The sequence below is a fragment of the Lolium rigidum genome, chromosome 7 (assembly GCF_022539505.1).
Source record: "Lolium rigidum isolate FL_2022 chromosome 7, APGP_CSIRO_Lrig_0.1, whole genome shotgun sequence".
NCBI lineage: Eukaryota > Viridiplantae > Streptophyta > Magnoliopsida > Poales > Poaceae > Lolium > Lolium rigidum.
Genome location: NC_061514.1, coordinates 151,646,854 through 151,664,309, shown reverse-complemented (window position 1 = coordinate 151,664,309; position 17,456 = coordinate 151,646,854).

The following is a 17,456-nucleotide window of genomic DNA, read 5'->3' as shown; positions in this document are numbered from 1 at the left end:
GTGTGTTTGATGACAACACTTGAATAATCTCACCGTGTGCAAAGAGTGTCTTTGATAGATTTGCAAGTGCACGGTGACCTCGCTGGACGCATCAAGATCGTAGGACTGAAGCGTAGCTTATAGGTTTTGTGGTTTTGTGTGTGTATCGCGCGGTGACATGGTTGGAGAGGAAAAGAGGAGAAAGCAGTTTTTGTCAGGCCGGTACTACCGGTACCAGTAGTGGTAGTACCGCTACCCCTACTGGTACCGCCCAACGGTACAGCTCTGGAGTTTTGCACTGAGAATGTCCCACAGAATAAGTTACGGTACCTTTGCGGTACCTTGAGCGGTAGTACCGCTTACGAGCGGTAGTACCGCCTCGGTACCGCTTAAGTACCGTAACAAGAGTTACGGCTGTACCGCTCTGGTACCGCTTCGGTACCGCTTGGGATCCAGTAAGCTCTGGAGGCCATTGCGGTACCTCGAGCGGTACCGCGAGCGGTAGTACCGCTATGTGTCCACGTGGATAAGTTCTGTGGGATTTCGAATTCATAGCGGTAGTACCGCTTACCAAAGCGGCAGTACCGCTTAGGCAAAAATTGCAGGTAACGGTTGGATTTCGGGGGGCCTATTTAAAGGGCCCTTCTTCCCCAACACGATTTTATCTCTCCTCTCTCTCTCCTCCATTGTTGCTGATCTTAAACCTTGAGGATCTCCCCAACCATCCAACCAATCTTGCCCAAATTTTGAGGAGTGGTGGACGAGGCCCCGATCTATAGTTCTACCAAGAGAGATTTCACCAATTCGTGCTAGTCCTTAGTGGATCTTGAAGTTAGGGTTCCATGGTGGGATCTTGGAGGAAGTGCACCTATGGAGGCTAGCTTGGTGTTGTGCTTGCTCCATAGGTTGTTGGGAGCCTCCTAGTGTTGCGGAGCTCGCCCCAACCTTGTGAAGGAACAACCGCCTCGACCGGTGCCATAGTGGAGAAGGGGGAGCCCCTTTGTGGAGCTCTCTCGAGGAAGAAGGTGAGGCCTTCCTTCGTGGTGTGGCCGCCTAGCCTCTTGTATGAGGCTAGCACCTCCTCAACCCAGACGTACTCTCTTTTGTGAGGGGAACTGCGGGAAACAAACCTCGCCTCGTCTCCGCGCCATCCGGTTGTCCCGCTCCTTACTCTTACTATCATGATTGTTTCCTTTACTTGTTGCACTTGCCTAGGATCATACTAGGAACAACTCCACCACTAAAGCAATCACCTTTACCTTCCGCACCGCTAAAACTGAAAAAGACTTTAAATTTGTGTAGCGTCCATTCACCCCCTCTTGTCCGCTATGATCCATTCACCGGTGCTTCATGTTCTCGATCTGGCCAGGGTGTTGGGGATGGGATCGGCGACCGGGAGAAATCGCAGGCCGGCTGGCCGATCTCGATGACGGCGATGCCTCTTCGCGCTGTCTACCTTGGGGGCGCCATCGTGGTTTGTCTTTCCCTTCTCCCTTCTGTCTACCTCCTCGGGTGAAAGCCCAGATACTTGATTGGGTCACGACAACGTCGGTGGTACCGATGTCCTTTCTGAAGGCGACCTTGGGCGAGAACTCACTGATGGGGGGGGGGTCTGTGGATGTTTGTGGTGGTGTGCATGTGTCCGGTGGGTGGTGCTGCGAGCGACTGGCAGCACCCACTTCTTATCCGGCTTCCCGTGCAGTTTATTCTCTTAGGTGAGTGATCCCTGGACATGGTGCGGCTCCCTTCAAGGTATGTGCTAGCAGTGTCTAGTCGTGGATGGTGGTCCTCCTTTGGTCTCGAATTCAATTCTCGTCCAAGCTCAGGGTGAGCACTGCCATTGGCTGATGGTACGGTGTCCTACGCGCCACGACGAGGAGGCGGGGGGCCTTCATCCGCTTGGACAAGATGAGGTTGTGGTTTTCGTTGCCGAGGTGCAATCCATGATGACAGTATTGATGGATCCTTCTTCAGTTAGCTTCTTCACACTCGGTTGTGATGTTCGCGGATGAGGGCCTCGGCTACCTCAAGTTGTAGTGTTGTATCCGTTGATGTGCCTGTTTGCTCGATGCTTCGTAAGTTTTTCTTCAACACCTATGTATTAGATGTAAAAGGCTTTATTAATTTAAAGTTGGCACTCTGCCTTCTATTTTAAAAATGGATACAATTTAAATAATTTCATGAAATCAATATTCACTTGCATCTTTTAATGGAAATATTGACTCACTTCTAGTTCTTCGTCCTTTAGAGAATTAATAAGTAATAATCAAAAAATAAATCGGAAAGGTCACAATATCTACAAAAATAGTCCTTTCAAAGAAATAACAAAATCATAATTTTTATTTCATTGGAACATGTTTTCCTCTTGAGCTCGTGACGTGACCAGCGAAAAAGGAGGCAACCAGTTCCCCACACCTCTTCGCCAGTTGCGCGCCCGATTATTCTTTTTTCATCTACTTGTTGCTTCACTGGCATGAAATTGGGGGAACCTCGACACTTGTTTGTTGTGTAGATAGATTAGGGTGGTTGCATAGCTCAGATGGCTGCAACGATGGAGCTCGAAAAAATGAGCTTTCCTGACCCGTGGATCCATCTCAACCTCATCGAGTGAGTGTGGTGATGTAGATCTTTGTTGTGAAAGGATTGTATGCCGCACCTAGAAGAGGGGGTGATTAGGTGCTACCCAATTTTTAGTTCTTTTTCAATTTAAGCTTGACACAAAGGTAAACTCTCTAGATATGCAACTATGTGAATTTCCCTAGATGACAAGGTATACAACTAAGCAAGATATAGTTAGACAAGATATAATAGTGTAATCAAGGATAGATGTAACCGAGAGTGGAGCACGCGGAGACACAAGGATGATTCCCGTAGTTCCTTCCTTTTGAGGGGAAGTACATCTACGTTTGGAGGGGTGTGGTCGCCACAAAGGCCTAACCAACACCACGAAGGTCTCACCCAGTTCTCCGGTGAGCAACGCCACAAAGGCCTATCTCACTTGTCCACTAAGGGATTTCCTCAAGGCAGAAACCAGGCCTTTACAAGGTTCTTGGGGCACACATCCACAAACTAACTGGAGGCTCCCAATAGCTGTAACAACACAACAACAACAAGAACAAATCCTGGTGATACCCTACATAGAACTACTTCCCCCTTTGGCATAGAAACGCCAAAAAGGGAAAAGAGCGATGCTACACGCCCAAGGGAATTAGTCCGAGCCCGACTCATACTCGTCCTCACTGTCCTCTGCGGCTGGTGGAGAAGCGCGAGAGATGCCGCTCCTCATAAGACTCTGCTCAATCTCAGACCAGTGAACCTAAGAGGAGTTCCAGTTGCTGTAGGTAGGGTGGACATGAGACCGAGGAGGAGAACCTTGCTCACCACTGAGCTTTTGTAGAATGACCACCTGAGTATGCTGGATATCGGCGCGCTCACGACTGGCCTTGAAGTTCTCCTTGTGGATCTCAATGTTCATGCACAGAACATGCCTCTGGAACCAGTTCAGCTTCTTCACCTCCTTCTGAATGACATGCGAAGTCGTTGCGCGACCTAGTGCGGTGCCACTAGCACGAGCATCTCCCATAAAAGAATCAGTAGGAGGGGCAACAGTCTTCCTCTTCACATAGTTCTTCTTGACCTTATGGTCCACTCGAGGGTACTCACTCAAATCCTCAGTCACAACTGTGTTATCAATGAGAAGCTAAATATATGGAGCATATGGCATAGTAGTCCGACTCGCCATCGCATCATGTATCTCATGGAAGATATAATCAATAACATCAACAATGTAATCCTTGTTCTCCTCATATGCAGCACGCTCACCAGCAAGAGCAAGGAGGCTCACCAGTGCACCACGAATAGCATCACGAGTTCCTCTCCACATGGGGTAATGTTGTCCCGGAAGAAACGAAGAAGATGATCATACAGATGGAAGGAGACCGGCAATAGCACCAACTTCACCATTCTCGAGTATAGAGATCATAGAGAAAATCCCTGTCAAGGCGGTTTGGACCATGGAGACGATGGCCGAGCACGGAAGGGATATCCAAGGAGTTCGAGCAAACCTGTGGAAGTTGGCTTCACGGGTAGAGTCATTCATCCACATCATAGTGTGTTCTTCATCATTCTTGAAGGCAAGAGCGGAGTAAAACTGCCGAATGAGTGGAATGATGTAATCATGCTTGAGCCGCATAAGCTTGTGCAGCCCCATCTCGTTTAGAACACACACAACATCCTAGAAGTGATCCTTCTCAGAAAGAGTATCCAAATCAAGGGGATGCATAGGTCTCACTTTGCCCATCTTCTGATAAATATCTTTGTAGATGAACAGTTGCTCCGTACACCAGAAACGAGTGTCCTCAATCTCCAAGTCCCTCTCCTCATCCTCATACCAGTTCTTCTGCCTGAGTACTGCATAATCAATAGAGTCCATATCCTTGTAATTGATCCTCATCTCTTTCCCTTTCCGCCTCATGGTGGCGGACTTTCTCGGAGCGGACTGACTAATCTCTTCGCTAGAGCGGTCTTTGTAGCACGGCGTCTCGGGCGCGAGGTACCTGTGATAAGAGATAGATGGATAGCATGGGATGAGTGAGCACACAAGTCAAAACAAAGAAAAAATGAAGTATATAGTAATACAAATATAGGTTCGAAACTATTGTGGAGATAGATGTTCAAAAAGTGTGATGCAGGAAAAATCCCAGGCCGGAATTTCCGGTGTGGCGAGGGGCAGAAATTCCGCGCTGGCCGGAAATTCCGGTCCGCGTCAGGGCCGGAAATTCCGCCCCGGCGACAGCACAAGATTTGAGCAATTTCTAGGTCTAAACGAGTAGATCGGCACACTAGATTGATTCTACTATGTATTGCAAGAGTTTTTAACCATAGGGATGCAGATCCTCCAAGCACATTGACAAAATAAATTGCAAACCCAAAAAGATTGATAGCAAGATTTACCGGAGTCAATGGGCAAAAATGCTTGGAGAGAAATGACCCTAGGGATGAGGGGAGTAAACCTCGGCCAAGAACCGCGAAGGGGAACGACCGGAGTTGCTCCGGCGAGGTCGGAAGGCCGTCAGCGGCTGTGGGGAGAGGAGAGGGCGCGGGGGTGGGGAACTGGTTGCTGGGCAACTGCCCACCCCGCGTGCCCAAACTTAACCCACGCAGAACGCCCAGGCCAGAAATTCCGGCCCAAGTTGGGGCCGGGGCGGAAATTCCGTCCTCCAACAGGGCCGGATATTCCGGTTTTCTGAAAAACTTAGAAATTCGAAATATCTGGTCCATCAAGCTTAGTTATTTGCACTCACCCATATATGAGATAATACGATGAGCATCATGTCATGTATAGGTGACAAATTGACTAGCTAGATGAGAGGCCAACAATTTCCGACCAACGTCTTCCCAACCAAGTTTTAGCAAAAATGACTTGTGTGCAAGATGGAAATGGCTATAGATGAGAATAGGCTTGGGTTTAGAGGGCTCAAACTGTAGATGGTACATGGTCACTCAAGTTTGCAAGGTTGATCAAATAAAGGCCAAACTAGAGTGATTTCCCATAACAACATAAAGATGGCAAATAAAGCCCGATGAAATCCAAATAACACCAACTCTTCACAAAGAAGAGGTCGGTGGCCTAGGTCACCATGTATGAGTGTTATGGTAGGGCATCACGAAGATATATCTTGGGTCCAAAACCAATACTCGTCATTGAAGCTCACATATCAACACATGATATAAAGAGAATGATTTCTTACTATTTCCATTATGGGGGGAAGGATGGATCAATAATTTAAACCGCACTCCCCCTATCTCCATGCCAACATCTAAACCAAACAAAGTTTTGATAAGAAGGTGTGTTTGCGAGATGGTCAAGCTATACTCCTCGAATCAATGATATTTAGCTCATTCCTCATATAGCAAAACCTTGCTTCATCAAGAGGCTTCGTGAATATATCAGCGAGTTGGTCTTTGGTTGGAACATAGCATAGCTCAATATCACCACATGCAACATGATCCCTAATGAAATGATTCCGGATCTCAATATGCTTCGTTCTTGAATGTTGCACCGGATTATATGCAATCTTGATGGCACTTTCATTGTCACATAAAAGAGGCACTTTGTCACAAGTGACACCGTATTCCCTTAAAGTTTGCCTCATCCATAACAATTGAGTGCATCCACTTGCGGCGGCAACATATTCGGCTTCGGCGGTGGGGAGAGAAATACAATTTTGCTTCTTTGAAGACTGACATACCAAGGACTACCAAGAAATTGGCAAGCCCTAGAAGTTGATTTCCTATCATCCTTATCCCCCGCCCAATCCGCATCCATGTATCCATTCAGAGAGAAACTTGAGCCTTTAGGATACCAAAACCATATCTTGGGGTATCAACTAAATATCGAAAGATTCTTGAGAGAAATCATGTGGCTCTCTTTAGGAGAAGCTTGATACCTTGCACACACACCAACACCCAATACCATGTCTGGTCTAGATGCACAAAGGTAAAGCAAGGATCCAATCATGGAGCGATATACCTTTTGATCCACCTCTTTACCATTGGGATCTAGTGCAAGATGACATTTGGTAACCATTGGAGTGGCTACACCCTTCATGTCCTTCATCTTGAACCTTTTGAGCATGTCTTGGAGATATTTTGCTTGATTGATGAAAGTCCCTTCTCTCAATTGCTTGATCTCAAAACCAAGAAAGAACCTCATCTCTCACATCATAGACATCTCAAACCTTTTTGAGAATTCATCATTGAAAGCTTTGTTAGTAGAACCAAAGATAATATCATCAACATATAATTGGCAAACGAAAAGCTCCCCATTGACCCTCTTAGTAAAAAGAGTGGGATCGATTAGCCCAACATAAAACCCAAGGTCTAACAATAGTTCTTTAAGGTGCTCGTACCAAGCTCTAGGAACTTGTTTGAGACCATAAAGAGCTTTATCAAGCTTATAGACATGGTTAGGAAAGTCAATATCCTCAAACACTGGGTGTTTCTTAACATAAACCTGTTCATGCAAAGGACCATTGAGAAATGCACTTTTCACATCCATTTGTTGCAACTTAAAATTATGATGTTATGCATATGCAAGAAGGATACGGATGGACTCAAGGCGATCCAGGGGAGCATAAGTTTCACCAAAGTCAATTCCTGCAATTTGGAAGAAAGCTTGAGCTACCAATCTTGCCTTATTCCTCACAATAATTCCATGCTCATCTTGCTTGTTCTTGAATACCCATTTAGTGCCTATAACATTGCAACACTCATTTGGCTTCTCTACTAAAGTCCACACTTTTGCACTCGAAGTTGTTGAGTTCATCGTGCATAGCATCCAACTAATCCGGATCTTCAAGAGCTTCAAATACTTTATTTGGTTCCACTAAGGAAATATAAGCATGATGATTGCTAAAGTTAGCCAATTGCCTTCTTGTGGAAACTCTTCCTCTTACATCACTTAGAACCTTCTCATGAGTGTGTTCAAGAATTTCCAAAATCCTATCTCTTCTGGCAAGACGACGGGCCTCGATCTCTTCCTTGGTTCTTCTAGTCCTTGGAGGGATCACTTGATCAACTTGAGCGTTTGGGTCCCCGTCTTGACCATCAACTTGAGATTCCTCAATTTTTGAGTATGCTCAACATCATGTGCTTGATCTTAGACATCATTCGGTGAGTAGAAAATATTAAATGGATACTTATCGGAGCCATCATAAATCCTTGGTTGATCTTGTCCTTGATCTTGCACACTAGAGGGAGGGTCTTGTTCTTGTTCTTGGGTTGGTGCATCATTAGCTTCAAGAGTTGGAGCTTGCTGGTGTTGTGAGGATGAGGGCTCCACAATAATAGAGCATAGTCCTCCCCGAGACGCCATAATGTGTCCCTCAATGGGGCGGAAGAATCCCACACCCATTCTTACTATGGCATCTTGAGGTATTTCATCACCTGCACAAACATCAACTTGCCCCACTTGCGAGCCATCATTTTCCTTGAACTTCACACAACAATATTCGATGATAAGCCCGGAGGCTTTGTCAAAGACTCTATAAGTGTGAGATTCGGACCTGTAACCAACAAATATACCATACAAAGTTTTAGGAGAAAATTTAGATAAACGAACTCCTTTGATTTTATAGAAACACTTACACCCGAACACCTTGAAGTAGGAGATGTTAGGCTTGTTCCTGGTGAGTATTTCATATGGAGTCTTGTTCGAGCCCTTACGAAGATAGAGCCGGTTTGAAGAATGACATGCGGTGGAGATGGCTTCGGCCCAAAAGTTGTAGCGGAATTTGTACTCCGCCATCATAGACCTTGCCATATCCATAAGAGTCCGGTTCTTCCTCTCCGCAACACCATTTTGTTGAGGGGTGTATGCAACGGAATATTGATGTCTTATCCCCTCATCACTAAGAAAATCATTGAGTGTGTAGTTCTTGAACTCCAAACCGTTGTCACTTCTATTGCCAATATAGTGAGGTTGTGTTGACGTTGCACCTCGGTGGCAAAGTCGATGAAGATTTGTTGAGTCTCATCTTTCCTCTTGAGGAAATAAACCCAAGTATATCTTGAATAGTCATCAACAATCACCAAGCAATGTTTCTTCGCACCAAGACTTGCATCAGTGGTAGGACCAAAGATATCCACATGAAGGAGCTCCAAGATCCTCTTGAAAGAGATAATATTCTTGCTTGGATGCGGAGAGTCATGCATTTTTCTTTCAACACAAGCCCTACAAACACGAACTTTGGCAAAAGAAACATTGTCCATTAGTCCCACAATATGGTTCCCTTTTGAAGACTTTGCAAAGTTCTCATGTTTACATGGGCCAAGCGGCGATGCCAAAACCAATCCACGTCCGCCTTTCCGAATAGGCACATCACACTCGAAGTGGTGGCCCCCGAGAAGTCCACCACATACAAGTTATTTTCGCGATACCCAACGAATGCGACTTTTAGAGTCTTGCTCCACAAGAGGACCACAATATCATTATCAATAAAGACGGCGAAACCCATATTTTCAAGGGATAAAATGGATAACAAATTATAACCAAGGATTTTGACAAGCATGACATCCACAAGAGTAATGTTGTGTGCAACCACAACCTTGCCAAAACCCAATACCTCGGATGTTGAATTATCACCGAAGGAGACGGTGATATCATGAATGTTAGGCCTCAACTCCTTGATGAGATCCTTTCCGCCGGTCACATGACTTGTGCATCCACTATCAAGCACCCATTTTGAACCTCCGGCGGCATAGTCCTACATGAGATCAATTCTTGGATTTAGGTACCCATTTTTCAATGGGTCCTCTTTTTTTAGCAACAAGGGTCTTTCGGACCCAATAGACCTGGCAATATAACCATCATAACGGCCAACATATTTTGCATAAACATCACCATAATAATCTTTAAATAAAACATAGTGAGGGTTAGCAATTCCCGCATGATCATCATTAATGACTTTGCCCTTTGGGGCATCACCACTAATGACAACCTTCTTCTTTTCTTGTGCAGGCTTGGCCTTGTTCTTGTTTGCCTTCTTTGCCTTGACATTGTAGCCAAGGCCCTCCTTCCCCTTTTTTGACCTTTGCTTACTCAAGAGGTCATCCAAAGATAGCTTATTTTGGGAAGAGGAGGCCTTAGCAAGTTCATCCTTCAACCTAGCATTTTCCTCAACAATATTTCCATGATCACAAGTAGAGGTAGAAGAGATAGGCACATCATATTTAGCAAGATTTGAAGTTGCTCATTTGACTTGGAGAGGAGAGAGTGTTCACTCTTCAAGGCTTTGTGAGCCTTGTCTAGATCATCTAGATCCTTCACAAGTTTCTCATGATCAACACCAAATTTGGCTTTTTTCCTTTTAAAGCATTTTTTACCTTAGCCCTAGCAAGATCTCATTATTTTATGAGTTTGGAAATTTCATCTTGAGGATCTACAAGAATTTCTAGTTTCTCTTCAAGAGAAGCTATAGTTTCTTGTTCTTCCTCAAGAGCATTTTTAAAGAGGCAATTTCAAGAGAATCCTCTATTTCTATTTAACATTTTTTGATCAAGGATATCATCTAGTTGTGCTAGACGAGACATGAGAGCCCCAACATGCTTTTTGTTGTCACCTTTCAAGTTAAAGATGAACTCATCAAACTCAAGCATTTCTTGTTTAACTTTTATGCTAGCATGATCAACCCCTAGAGTATTTGGCATGTTAGGCATGGAGGGGTTAGGGGATGATACCTCGGAAGATTTAACCATGAAGCAATTTTCTTCCTTCATGTGAATATCCTCATTGGGGGATTCAATTGGTGATGAAGGGGTGGTGGAGATGGACGCAAGAGAAACCAACCCATTGGATGTTTTATCTTCTTCTTCATCATCATCCTCCTCAGAAGTATATTCTTCTTGAGTTGAGAGCACAATAGAAGTATCCAAGGAAGATCTTGCCATGAAGCAATGTGCATTCTTGATGTGAGGGTTCTCATTGGGGGATTCAAAGAGGGGTGAAGATGGAGTAGTGGTAGTGGCAATAGCCGCCAATTCCTTTGAGGTTTCTTCATCACTACCACTATTGTTGTCCTCAGAAGAATACTCCTCTTTAGTGAGTAGCACAATCCTTGATGGCCTCTTGTTCTTCTTATTCTTGATGAAGAGTTTATTATTGGGAGCCTTTGAATCTTTGCTCTTGTCCTTAGGAATGAGCCTTCCACCACCAGTTTCTTTATTCTCATATGGGCATTCGGCGATGAAGTGGAACTTGTCACCACAATTGAAGCAAGATCTTGCTCTTGGGCCCGAGCTCTTGAACCCGCATGGTTTGTTCCTCTTGATGTTTTCTTCTTTTGCTTTGGATGGATCAACCCAAAAGGTTCTTGCATGGAATGCCATATGGTCATGGTAATGGTATTCCAAATCCTCCGGATAGGACATGATCTAAGAGGCTCTATATGGTTCTCGAGTGTCCACCTCTTCCACTGTATTGACATTCAAAGCAAGATTTGCACCTGTTGCCATCCCCATTGCACGATTCCGAGAATCTTAAGAATTTTGTTCGGCCACCTTGAGAGCTTGCATCTTGTGCACCACTTGATAGGAGGTTAGCTTAGGATAGCTTTCCTTTCCAAGGAGACTCGTGACATCAATGGGTTCATAAGGAATCATGCAATCAATATACTTGTCCTTGATCCACAAGTCATCAATATGTTGGGCACCCACATTACGGAAGGCATCGGCAATGGATATGATCCTTCTATACATCTCGTGATGATCTTCATCTGGCAACCTCATGAACCCTTCGGCTTGGTTCCGAAGAGCACTATACTTGTTTCTCTTCATGCTTTCACTTCCCACAAAGATTTCGGACAATCATCCATCACAAGCTTCCTTGGCGGTGGTGAAGTTCCGAATATAAGCCAAATCCTTTGACCCCACAGCTTGATGAATCATGTTCAAGGCGACAGAGTTGAGTTGGTGATCAACCTTTTCTCTTCTATTCAATTTGTCGGGGTTGAAAGGCTTGTACCCTTCAAGAATGATTCTCCAAAGCTCATTGGAGGCACTGCACACATGAGAGAGAAACTCAAATTACCACCTATTAAAATCCTCAACATCAAACTTAGGTGGATCACCCCTATTATTTATATGAGGGTGGGGAACGGCGGATCGGGAGAGCGCCAAGGAACGACATTGTAGCTCTCACCTAAACCCGCTTTAGGAGTAGCTATAGATGGGACTTGGTTCATGTTTAACCAATGGTTAGGTTAACCTAACCTAAAATAGAGTCCAATGGGCCAAACGGTTAACTCCCAAACCCATTTAGGTCCTTTATGTTCGTTCCGAATAATCCAAAGCTGGTTAACCCTCACCTCCACACATACACCTCCCGACGCCAAGCGCCGCTGCCTCCCGAGCGCCGCCTTCGCTAGTCGCCACCGACGAGCTGCCCACCCTCCTGCCTCCCGGGCACTGCCGTCACCATCTGCCCTCCCTTACATATCCTCCACATCTCCCGAGTCCTAGGGGGAAGCCACCATGCCTGGAACCTGTGCCGCCGGTAGGTGAAACAGCAGCTCATCCTTGTCCGCCTATGGGACCACGTTGTTGGCTGGGATTAAGTAGGGTAGCCTCCCCTCCATCGAATCGGGCCAACATCAACGCCTCCACGACTCCAGCTTGCAAGATCTGATTTGCATCCAGCTGCGGCTCCACTCTCAAGATTCATCTCTTCGATGCGAGCAAACAACGAGCTATACTAGATAGCTGAACGGTTTCGAACGAATGCCGAATTACTTGGGCAGCTTCGATTCCGAAGGTCAATTGTGGTTTCTAACGAAATTTAAAAATCGCAGATCCTGTCATGTGCATGTACGATTGTTGACGTGGAATCACGTTATTCTGAAAATACTTGGAACTTGTCTGTCATTTTGAATATGCTTGTGAATTGTTAGTTTTTTTTAGCAATGGTCATGTTGATTTCCGAGCTGACAAATCAAGCTTTGCAAAAGCTTTGCAAATTGCCATTGTTACATAAAATAAAAATGGTTAGAACCTAAATAACCAATGGTTAACCATTTAAACTGTATTACCCTAATGGTTAATGATACGTCCCAAACGTATCTATAATTTCTTATGTTCCATGCTACTTTTATGATGATACTCACATGTTTTATACACATTATATGTCATTATTATGCATTTTCCGGCACTAACCTACTGACGAGATGCCGAAGAGCCGATTCTTGTTTTACTGCTTGTTTTTGGTTTCAGAAATCCTAGTAAGGAAATATTCTCGGAATTGGACGAAATCAACGCCCAGGGTCCTATTTTTGCACGAAACTTCCAGAAGTCCGAAGAGGAAACGAAGTGGGGCCACGAGGTGGCGACACACCAGGGCGGCGCGACCTGGGCCCTGGCCGCGCGGCCCTGTTGTGTGGGCCCCTCGTGACGCCTCCTGACCTTCCCTTCCGCCTACTTAAAGTCTTCGTCGCGAAACCCCCAGTACCGAGAGCCACGATACGGAAAACCTTCCAGAGACGCCGCCGCCACCAATCCCATCTCGGGGGATTCAGGAGATCGCCTCCGGCACCCTGCCGGAGAGGGATTCATCTCCCGGAGGTCTCTTCATCGCCATGATCGCCTCCGGATCGATGTGTGAGTAGTTCACCCCTGGACTATGGGTCCATAGCAGTAGCTAGATGGTCGTCTTCTCCCCATTGTGCTATCATGTTAGATCTTGTGAGCTGCCTATCATGATCAAGATCATCTATTTGTAATCCTTCATGTTGTGTTTGTTGGGATCCGATGAATATTGAATACTATGTCAAGTTGATTATCAATCTATCATATATGTTATTTATGTTCTTGCATGCTCTCCGTTGCTAGTGGAGGCTCTGCCAAGTTGATACTTGTGACTCCAAGAGGGAGTATTTATGCTCGATAGTGGGTTCATGCCTCCATTAAATGCTGGGACGAGTGACGAAAAGTTCTAAGGTTGTGGATGTGCTTGTTGCTACTAGGGATAAAACATCGATGCTTTGTCTAAGGATATTTGTGTTGATTACATTACGCACCATACTTAATGCAATTGTCCGTTGTTTGCAACTTAATACTGGAAGGGGTTCGGATGATAACTCGAAGGTGGACTTTTTAGGCATAGATGCATGCTTGGATAGCGGTCTATGTACTTTGTCGTAATGCCTCGATTGAATCTCATAGTACTCATCATGATATATGTATGTGCATTGTTATGCCTTCTTTATTTGTCAATTGCCCAACTGTAATTTGTTCACCCAACATCTGCTATCTTATGGGAGAGACACCGCTAGTGAACTGTGGGCCCCGGTCCTATTCTTTACATCTGAAATACAATCTACTGCAATTATTCTGTACTATTCATCAAACAAACATCATCATCCACACTATACATCTAATCCTTTGTTTACAGCAAGCCGGTGAGATTGACAACCTCGCTGTTACGTTGGGGCAAAGTTCTGTGATTGTGTTGTGCAGGTTCCATGTTGGCGCCGGAATCCCTGGTGTTGCGCCGCACTACACTCCGCCACCATCAACCTTCAACGTGCTTCTTGACTCCTACTGGTTCGATTAAACCTTGGTTTCTTACTGAGGGATACTTGCTGCTGTGCGCATCACACCTTCCTCTTGGGGTTCCCAACGGACGTGTCAACTACACGCATCAAGCAAATTTGTGGCGCCGTTGCCGGGGAACTGAAGAAAAGTTACTCCACAAAGATTTCTAACTCCCACGTCAACTGCACGCCAGCAGTAAATTTCTGGCGCCGTTGCCGGGGAGATCAAGACACGCTGCAAGGGGAGTCTCCACTTCCAATCTCTTTACTTTGTTTTTGTCTTGCTTTACTTTATTTACTGCTTTGTTTGCTCTCTATATTAAAAACACAAAAAAATTAGTTGCTAGTTTTACTTTATTTACTGTCTTGCTCTCTATATCAAAAACACAAAAAAATTAGTTACTTGCATTTACTTTATTTAGTTTGCTTTATTTACTACTGCTAAAATGGGTACTGTTGAGAATACTAAGTTGTGTGACTTCACTAGCACAAATAATAATGATTTCCTATGCACACCTATTGCTCCACCTGCTACTACAGCAGAATTCTTTGAAATTAAACCTGCTTTACTGGTATTGTTAGTTCTGATGATGCTGCTGCCCATCTTAATAATTTTGTTGAATTATGTGAAATGCAAAAGTATAAGGATGTAGATGGTGACATTATAAAATTAAAATTGTTTCCTTTCTCCTTAAGAGGAAGAGCTAAAGATTGGTTGCTATCTCTGCCTAGAAATAGTATTGATTCTTTGACTAAATGTAAGGATGCTTTTATTGGTAGATATTATCCTCCCGCTAAAATTATATCTTTGAGAAGTAGCATGATGAATTTTAAGCAATCAGCTAATGAACATGTTGCTCAAGCATGGGAGAGAATGAAATCTTTGGTAAAGAATTGCCCAACCCATGGACTGACTACTTGGATGATCATCCAAACCTTTTATGCAGGATTGAATTTTTCTTCGTGGAACCTATTGGATTCAGCTGCTGGAGGTACCTTTATGTCCATTACTTTGGGGGCGGCAACAAAGCTTCTTGATGATATGATGACAAATTACTCTGAATGGCACACGGAAAGAGCACCACAAGGTAAGAAGGTAAATTCGTTGAAGAAACCTCCTCCTTGAGTGATAAGATTGATGCTATTATGTCTATGCTTGTGAATGGTAGATCTAATGTTGATCCTAATAATGTTCCTTTAGCTTCATTGGTTGCCCAAGAAGAACATGTTGATGTGAACTTCATTAAAAATAATAATTTCAACAACAATGCTTATAGGAATAATTCTGGTAACAACTATAGGCCATATCCTTCTGCTAATGGTAATAGTTATGGTAATTCTTATGGGAATTCTTACAACAATAATAGGAGTGCACCCCATGGTCTTGAAGCCATGCTTAAAGAATTTATTAGTACACAAACTGCTTTTAACAAATCTGTTGAGGAAAAGCTCAATAAAATTGATATTCTCGCTTCTAAGGTTGATAGTCTTGCCTCTGATGTTGATCTTTTAAAATTTAAAGTTATGCCTAATAGGGATATTGATAATAAGATTGTTACTACAGCAAATGCCATCCAAGTTCGAATTAATGAGAATATTAGATTGATGGCCGAATTGCATGCTAGGTGGGAAAGAGAAGAAAACGAAAAACTAGCTAAAGAGAATAATGTAGCTAAAGTTTGGACTATTACCACCACTAGTAATGTTAATTATTCACATGTTGCTACACCTCCTACTATCAATGGTAAAATAATTGGTGTTGGCAATGTTACTACTCCTAGTGCAAAGCGTGCAAAATTACCTGAAACTGCTAAAACTGCTGAAACTGATAAAACTGCTGAAATTTTTCAAAATATTGGGGACAATGCTCCCATTGCTGTAGATCATAATGGTTTAGAATTTGATGATTGTCACATCTCTGAAGTTATAAAGTTCTTACAAAAGCTTGCTAAAAGTCCCAACGCTAGTGCTATAAATTTGGCCTTTACAAAACATATTACAAATGCTCTCATAAAAGCTAGAGAGGAGAAACAAAAACTTGAAACTTCTATTCCTAGAAAGTTAGAAGATGGTTGGGAGCCTATCATTAAGATGAGGGTCAATGATTTTGATTGTAATGCTTTATGTGATCTTGGTGCAAGTATTTCGTTATGCCTAAGAAAATTTATGATATGCTTGACTTGCCACCATTGAAAAATTGTTATTTGGATATTAATCTTGTTGATAATGCTATAAAGAAACCTTTGGGGAGGATTGATAATGTTCGTATTATGGTTAACAAATCTATAATTTCTTATGTTCCATGCTACTTTTATGATGATACTCACATGTTTTATACACATTATATGTCATTATTATGCATTTTTCGGCACTAACCTATTGACGAGATGCCGAAGAGCCAGTTGCTGTTTTCTGGTGTTTTTGGTTTCAGAAATCCTAGTAAGGAATATTCTCGAAATTGGACGAAATCAACGCCTAGGGTCCTATTTTTGCACGAAGCTTCTAGAAGTCCGAAGAGGAAACGAAGTGGGGCCACGAGGTGGCGACACACCAGGGCGGCGCGGCCTGGGCCCTGGCCGCGCGGCCCTGTTGTGTGGGCCCCTCGTGACGCCTCCTGACCTGCCCTTCCGCCTACTTAAAGTCTTCGTCGCGAAACCCCCGCACCGAGAGCCATGATACGGAAAACCTTCCCGGAGACGCCGCCGCCGCCAATCCCATCTCGGGGGATTCAGGAGATCGCCTCCGGCACCCTCGCCGGAGAGGGATTCATCTCCCGGAGGTCTCTTCATCGCCATGATCGCCTCCGGATCGATGTGTGAGTAGTTCACCCCTGGACTATGGGTCCATAGCGAGTAGCTAGATGGTCGTCTTCTCCCCATTGTGCTATCATGTTAGATCTTATGAGCTGCCTATCATGATCAAGATCATCTATTTGTAATCCTTCATGTTGTGTTTGTTGGGATCCGATGAATATTGAATACTATGTCAAGTTGATTATCAATCTATCATATATGTTATTTATGTTCTTGCATGCTCTCCGTTGCTAGTAGAGGCTCGGCCAAGTTGATACTTGTGACTCCAAGAGGGAGTATTTATGCTCGATAGTGGGTTCATGCCTCCATTAAATCTGGGACGAGTGATAGAAAGTTCTAAGGTTGTGGATGTGCTTGTTGCTACTAGGGATAAAACATCGATGCTTTGTCTAAGGATATTTGTGTTGATTACATTACGCACCATACTTAATGCAATTGTCTGTTGTTTACAACTTAATACTGGAGGGGGTTCGGATGATAACCTGAAGGTGGAATTTTTAGGCATAGATGCATGCTGGATAGCGGTCTATCTACTTTGTCGTAATGCCCTAATTGAATCTCATAGTACTCATCATGATAT